The 6532-nt window shown below is 39.9% G+C and overlaps 1 long non-coding RNA gene across 1 annotated transcript; it reads right to left on the bottom strand.

Moving 5' to 3' along the window:
* Positions 1 to 3185: 3185 nt before the first annotated feature.
* On the bottom strand, positions 3186 to 6062 carry LOC131021893 (uncharacterized). Its single transcript, XR_009101085.1, has 2 exons — positions 4343 to 6062; positions 3186 to 3426 (listed from the first exon to the last, which is right to left on the bottom strand). It is a non-coding gene; the product is annotated as an uncharacterized LOC131021893 (long non-coding RNA).
* Between the last annotated feature and the right edge of the window lie 470 nt (positions 6063 to 6532).

The raw sequence follows: 6532 nt of genomic DNA, 5'->3' as shown, positions 1-6532 counted from the left end.
TGAGGCTTCAATCTTCGAGGTTCCTTGTCTGGTGAAAACGGCTCTCTTGAGGGACAGGAGATGTGACGTCTCTGATAAAGTGACCACCAAATAGGAATGACCTCTGCAGAGATAAGATCCTGAGATCTCTGCATTTAATGCGGTTGTACTCTTGTGAGTACGTGACTTCCTTTGAACGTTGGAAGATCAGTCCGAGGAAGAATGTTCAACTGATACTTGACTTTAGTATCAGTCTGTGGCATGCATTAAGTAATCAGTTCCAAACTGATTCTTCAACTGATACTTCAGTTGGTATCTTCAGTTTTCAGAACCGCATACTAAACTAGAAACGAACTCTAACACTTGAGTTCAAAACAATTCTAGTCTATTACAATTACGCCCTATGAATTTTGGTATCATCAAAACAAGGATTAGGATATTCTACCAGGTTCCCAACAATGCCCATTTCTGAGAACTGCACTGATAGCCCCGCCCAGGGACGGAGCCAGGAATTAAGTTCGGGGGGGTTGAATTTGTACGGGGGTTCGGGGGCGGTAGTCCCCGAGAATTTTTGGGCATTCTTTCTTATTCTAATAATAACGAACAATATTTTCATAGATTATATAGTTTCAATATATCACAAAACGTTTTTTGGACATTCCGTATATTTAAGACATTTTTTATTAAAAGGCAAGCATAATAATAATAATAACAAACAACATGTCCATAGATTATATATTTTCTATATATTACAAATTAGTTTCAATACATTATAATTTTTTTTAGCATTTCATACATATTAGGCATTTTTTATTAAAAGACAAGTATAATAGTAATAATAACAAACAATATTTCATAGATCATATAGTTTTAAATAACAAAATTATCCTTAAATTAAGTATATATGAGAGAATATAATAACCAAATACTCTTTTATAAAACAAAATTATTTTATAATAGGTATAAACATATATCTATATATATTTTAAAATTTAAAATTAAAAAAAAATCTCAAAATTTGGGAGGGGGCTCTAGCCCCCCTGGCTCCGTCCCTGGCCCCGCCCCGTCTACTCTGGCAGCATCCGCACGTCTTCTCTCTCTCCGCATTTCTTTCACTCCATGTCTCTCTTGTAGCCTCGCATCTCTCTTGACTATCACTCATCACCATACGGTCCACCCCTGCCTTCTAAAACAGCAGTCGGAGCACCGCTAAGGCACACAGAAGTCTGCCTCTCCGGCCTTCATTGCTCCGCCTCGGCTCCACCATGCTGCCTTAAAAACATCAGCCAACAAGTAACTCATTTATGGCTTCAAACATCCCATTTTCCTTCTCTCCATCCATGAATTTTGAATACATAGAAGCCGTAATCTCGTGCGTTCGTGAATTTTTGAGTTTTTCCTTGGAAACACCAATTTATAATCTGTAAATTGGACTTTTTTTTCAATAGTAATTCTTCACAACTTTAAGTAGTGGATTCTTGCAGTTTATTTGTTAATGGGCGTAGTGGGTAGTTAATTTAAGAAACATGGTACTTATGGAGAAAAATGAATTATCTTTAAATTGTTGTTAAATATCAGCATATAACTTCAATTAACTGTCATTAATATTTAAGAAGATTCTGTTAAAAAAATGACGGTAAACTGAATGCTGTTAAATTGGTTCTTTATATAATATATATTCTTTATATAATATATAGAATATATAGATAAGTTTACAAATACATATGCATGTACGTGTATGAACTTTATGTTAAATAAATCTCGAGAAGATCGAGACGCCATTATTTGTAAAATTTTGACATAGTGATAATTTTGTATGACCATGATATATAGACATTAAGCTGAAGATCTTCACTTAATTCCAGTGACTAATCTTGTGGACCAAATATGGATATGGTTCACTATGAAACTTATTTTGGGCTGTAGCCCAACACCAGAATTTGCACAAGAGTTCCGACATTTAACGACAAAACCCTTACGTACATAATTCTTAAATTTTCATTTATGCAGTACAACGGATCTTAAAAAAATTATTACTTCATCCATCTCATTGACCTAACTTGTATTCAGTTGAGCAGTCTAATTTTTAGTGTATTTATTGATAAAATGAGTTATTTATTAAAATAACCCTAATATAAATAAATAACTACCGTAATTTTTATCACATGATAGAGTCTAGAGTTGTCAACTGGGCTGGGCCAGCCCGGCCCGGCCCAGGCCCGGTTGAGCCCGTAAGGAGTTAGGCCCAACCCAGCCCAAGCCCACATTTGAAATGGGCCGGTCCTGGGCCGGGCTTTTTATAAAATATCGAACCCAGCCCGATTCAGGACCACATGTCTAGTGGGCTTGGGCCTCAAATGGGCCGGGCCTCACATGGGCTTATGCTGGGTCGAGTATGATGGGCTTATACTGGGTTGTACTTCGAATGAGCTTCAGTTGGGTACGAATGGGTTTTCAATTTTAGATTGTTTTAAATTTGTAATTATTATCTTTAAATTATTTTGAGCTTATTTATATATTTGACAAATGGTCCTTGGGCTTTAAATAGGTTTAATATTTTATTGGGTTTAATATTTTAGTATTGCTAAATTGTGTAGGGAATTGAATATTGAATAAGAGGAATAAATATATAAATAATATTTAACCTAAATTATTGGGCTTGGACCGGTCCTGGGCTGGGCCTGGTCCTGGTCCTGGGCCGGGCTTGGGCTGGGCTTCTAACGATCCTGGTCCTGGGCCGGGCTTGGGTTTGATAAATAGCCCAAATGGAGCCCATTTCAAAGGGCTGGCCCGGCCCAACTAACCCATTCGATCAAGTGGGCTGGTCCTGGGCCGGCCCATACCGGGCTTGGGCCGGTTCGGGCTGGGCCGGCCCGGCCCAGTTGACAACTCTAATAGAGTCTATATACTGATAAAGGCTAAATGACCAAGGCTGAATTGTCTTCATTCGAGAGAATATTAGAACCGCAGGTGTCCCGTGAGACCAGCCCTGTGCTGAGCAAAATATCTAAATAATAATAATAATAATAATAATAATAGAGGGAAAGGTTTTAGTCCTATCTTTGTATGGTGCCGGTGCATATTTTACCTCTCATCACCATGAAGTCATCAAATAAGTGATGAATCAGTCGTAGGTCTTAATGATCTAAGGCTGAAAATGGTTCTTATTTTATACTCCCTCCGTCCCGTTATTTATGGCTCGTATCTTTTCGGCATAAAAATTAAGAAAAGTATAATTAATTAAGGGAAACAACAAATTAGTGTTGTTTAAATTAAATTTAAATTATTAAGTAATCTTCACTCTCTTCCTTTCTCCCTCACGCCGCCGACTTCCCTTTCTTCTCTCTTCCTTTCTCCCTCACCGGCGCCGTCGCTGCTACTAGGGTTTAAGAATTTTCTCATCATGAATTTGTTCTGCTCGAATTCACCTGAATAATTATGCAAAATCTAGAAACAAAAATCGAAATAAAAATCTAGATCAATGGAGTTTTGATTAAAAGAAGCACGCAAGGTCTAGCATATTGCCAAGATAAGTCCGTCATATACGTACACACAAGAATAAAAGAATGTGAGTCATGATATGTACAACAAAAATTGGCTCAAAAAACTCACATGGTTCATGATCAATTCAATTCTTCATATATATCTACATACGATTATGCAAAATTGGAAATTTTCTAAAAAGTTGTTTGGCCTTTATTTTCTCCATGCTCAAAGTAGTAAAATAATTCATATCATGCTGACGACATACTAAAAAAAAACAAGACTCCGAAGTCATGTAGGCGTCCTCTCCCCCCTCCCCCCCACTCACACACTTTATCTTGGGTAAAGTAAGTCATGTAAGGGCCGACTCATGGACCTAGAACGCAACAAAAAATAGACACACCTTTCCCTACTCATACACTTTGCCTTAATTTAGCAAAGTGAGTGAGTAAAACAAAAACACAAAACACAAAAAGGTGGCTATCCTCTTCCCCTACCCACACACTTTTTTTTATGAAATTACATTATAAATAATACAAACCACACACACACCCCACCTAGTGATTATTGTGGCCGAGAGTACTCGAACCTGTGACCTCTTGGACAACAGGCAACCACCCCAACCACTAGGCCATCCCAAGGGGACGACCCCTACCCACACACTTTGCCTTGGGCAAAGTGGGTGGAGAAGAGGGATAGGCCATGACACAGACACAAAAACAAAAATAAATAAATAAATAAATAAAGGCAGATCAACGATTGGAAAGACATACCAACCCCAAGCCTAAATTAAACAAGACACACAAAACGAAAGACTAAAAACCTAAAGACCTAAACAACTAAAAACATGGGAGGACAATAATCAAGAGGGGGAGGGTACCTGAATCCAATACTCTCGAAGAAGGCAATGAGGGTGTTGTAGGTGGCATCCAATTTCTCTTTAATGGCAACTTGATTATCCTCGATACGAGCTAGGCATTCCATCACCTCAGATTATCCTGTCTCGGGCGGGACACTCATCTATCTTGCAAGCTTTGATGAAGAAGATGACTTCATCGCGGCCAGGGACTCATCCTGCACTGGCCAAACTAACTTAAGGGACTCATTTTGGTCATCTCACTCCATTTTTTGTATCCTCTAAAGGCAAAGTAGGTCCAAGTATTCCTCCTGAATACTGACCATTTCTGTTGTCAGCTCATTCAGGATGCCCAAGCTCTTGGCCAAGGTGGTGACCAATGAGCCAAGAGGAGATCCTCTGTTTAGCATGTCCTGTGATATCCTTAAAGTGATTCACAACATATACCCCAAAGTTTACCTTCTTGCCAATGACCATACACCAGAGTAGGTAGAGTTGTTATTGGGCAATAGAATTGCTACTGACCTTCTTGCCAAAGAAATTATAGGCAAGAATTCGATGGCAAATTCTCAAGGCGCTGCTCTTTAGCTTATAGGCTTTTGTTGCTCCCGACTTGAACTCACTTTCTCTCCCAACCATTTTTCACTTCTCAGCCCACTGTGCAGCGTTCTACTCCAGGGTGCCTTGCACTGCCCGCTTATACTCCTCTATCTTGAGCTCGATGAGGGTCGTCATGCCCAAAAACTAGTTGAGATCATTTATCGAGATGGTGTAACCCTGCTTCATCGGCTTGAACTTAATGATCTCCATCCCGAGCGCCTGCTTGCCTAGATGTTTTACATTGAAAGTCTGGATGAACTCCTGCGTCAAGTTGCCATAGATTTTCCCAGGCCATTCCAAAAATGTCCCCCACCCAATTGCTCTGAAATACTTTCTCACTTCCATCTCCACACTTAAGGCTTTCAAAACCGCAAAGTCCATAATTTTGGGGTTGACGATAGCTCTCGTCGGAAGGCCCACAAAATGGGTACTCTTCGGCCCCATGTACGGCTGAACTTCCTTCTTCTTTGTCGCTACCTCGATCTACCTGGGGTATCACCCCTCATTTTCCTGTTCAACTGCGCCAATGATGATGTCTTGGTATCGGTCTCCGTCTCAGTGGTTTCTGTCAATTCCTTCTCATCCGCTTGCTCTTCATCTTGCCCAACTTCCTCTTCCTGCCCAGCCTCATCCGCTTAAGCATCTGCCTCCTCCACGGCTATTTCTTCCTTGCCGGCCTCCTGCTCTTCTCTTCCTCCTGCACTAGGGCTGGAGGCGAGGCCACAACTTTCTCAGGACTCTTTCCAATGGAAGAGGATTCCGACTCTGATTTAGTGGTAGTGTGCTCTTTACCTTTCTCTTTCTTAGTTGGTACCTTCATGTACCACTTTCATTTGGCGGGTTCCTTCTTCGGCTACTCAACCTCCACCGTGTCTAAAGTTTCTCTCCCGATCACATTTTTTATTTGCTCAATTTTTGTTGGGGATGGAGATTTGGGGGCAGGTTCGACGGGGTTTTTTCTGTTGGGGACAATGTCATCTTACCTTTTCTTTTTGATTTGAGGGTGTTGGAGTGGTGGTTAAATCTAGGAGGCGTCGGGTGTGATTTTCTTTGGGAACTTTGGTCTGGTACTTACTATGGTGAAAAGGGTGAGGGAGAGAGATTAAGATAGTTTTTAGAGTAAGAGAGAGAAGGGAGAACTTATCGGAGGGAGTTGGGAGGCTATGATTTGAAATTAGGGATATTGGCCCCAAAATATATGAACTTTGCTCTAATTCTTGTTTTGCCTCCTAGCTTTCCATAGTTGTGAAAAAATATACCAACTTTGAGATTTGTCTCAAATTGCACTTTTCCAGGTCTTGAAAATTTAAAATTGACCCCCTTGAATGATTTGTTTTAGATTCGCCCCAGTAACTTTTGGTTTTTGACTAAAAGACAATTTATACCTAAAACATGTATAAGATTGGGCTTAAATGGTATATCGGCTGGAAACTTTCCTCGTGCCCGATAGATTACTTTGTGATCTGGGTCTGGACTGTGAGACAATGCCACGTACTATTAAGCAAAAAACAGTTTAAAAAAGATCCTTGTTTAAAATGGTATCAGAGCGGGTTTTTATAGAGGGATTATATTATTTTTAATTTATTTTATTATTAACCCATGTGGGAGGAGACT

Source organism: Salvia miltiorrhiza, chromosome 4, assembly GCF_028751815.1.
Source record: "Salvia miltiorrhiza cultivar Shanhuang (shh) chromosome 4, IMPLAD_Smil_shh, whole genome shotgun sequence".
Lineage (NCBI taxonomy): Eukaryota > Viridiplantae > Streptophyta > Magnoliopsida > Lamiales > Lamiaceae > Salvia > Salvia miltiorrhiza.
This window is presented reverse-complemented; position numbering and strand designations above follow the sequence as displayed.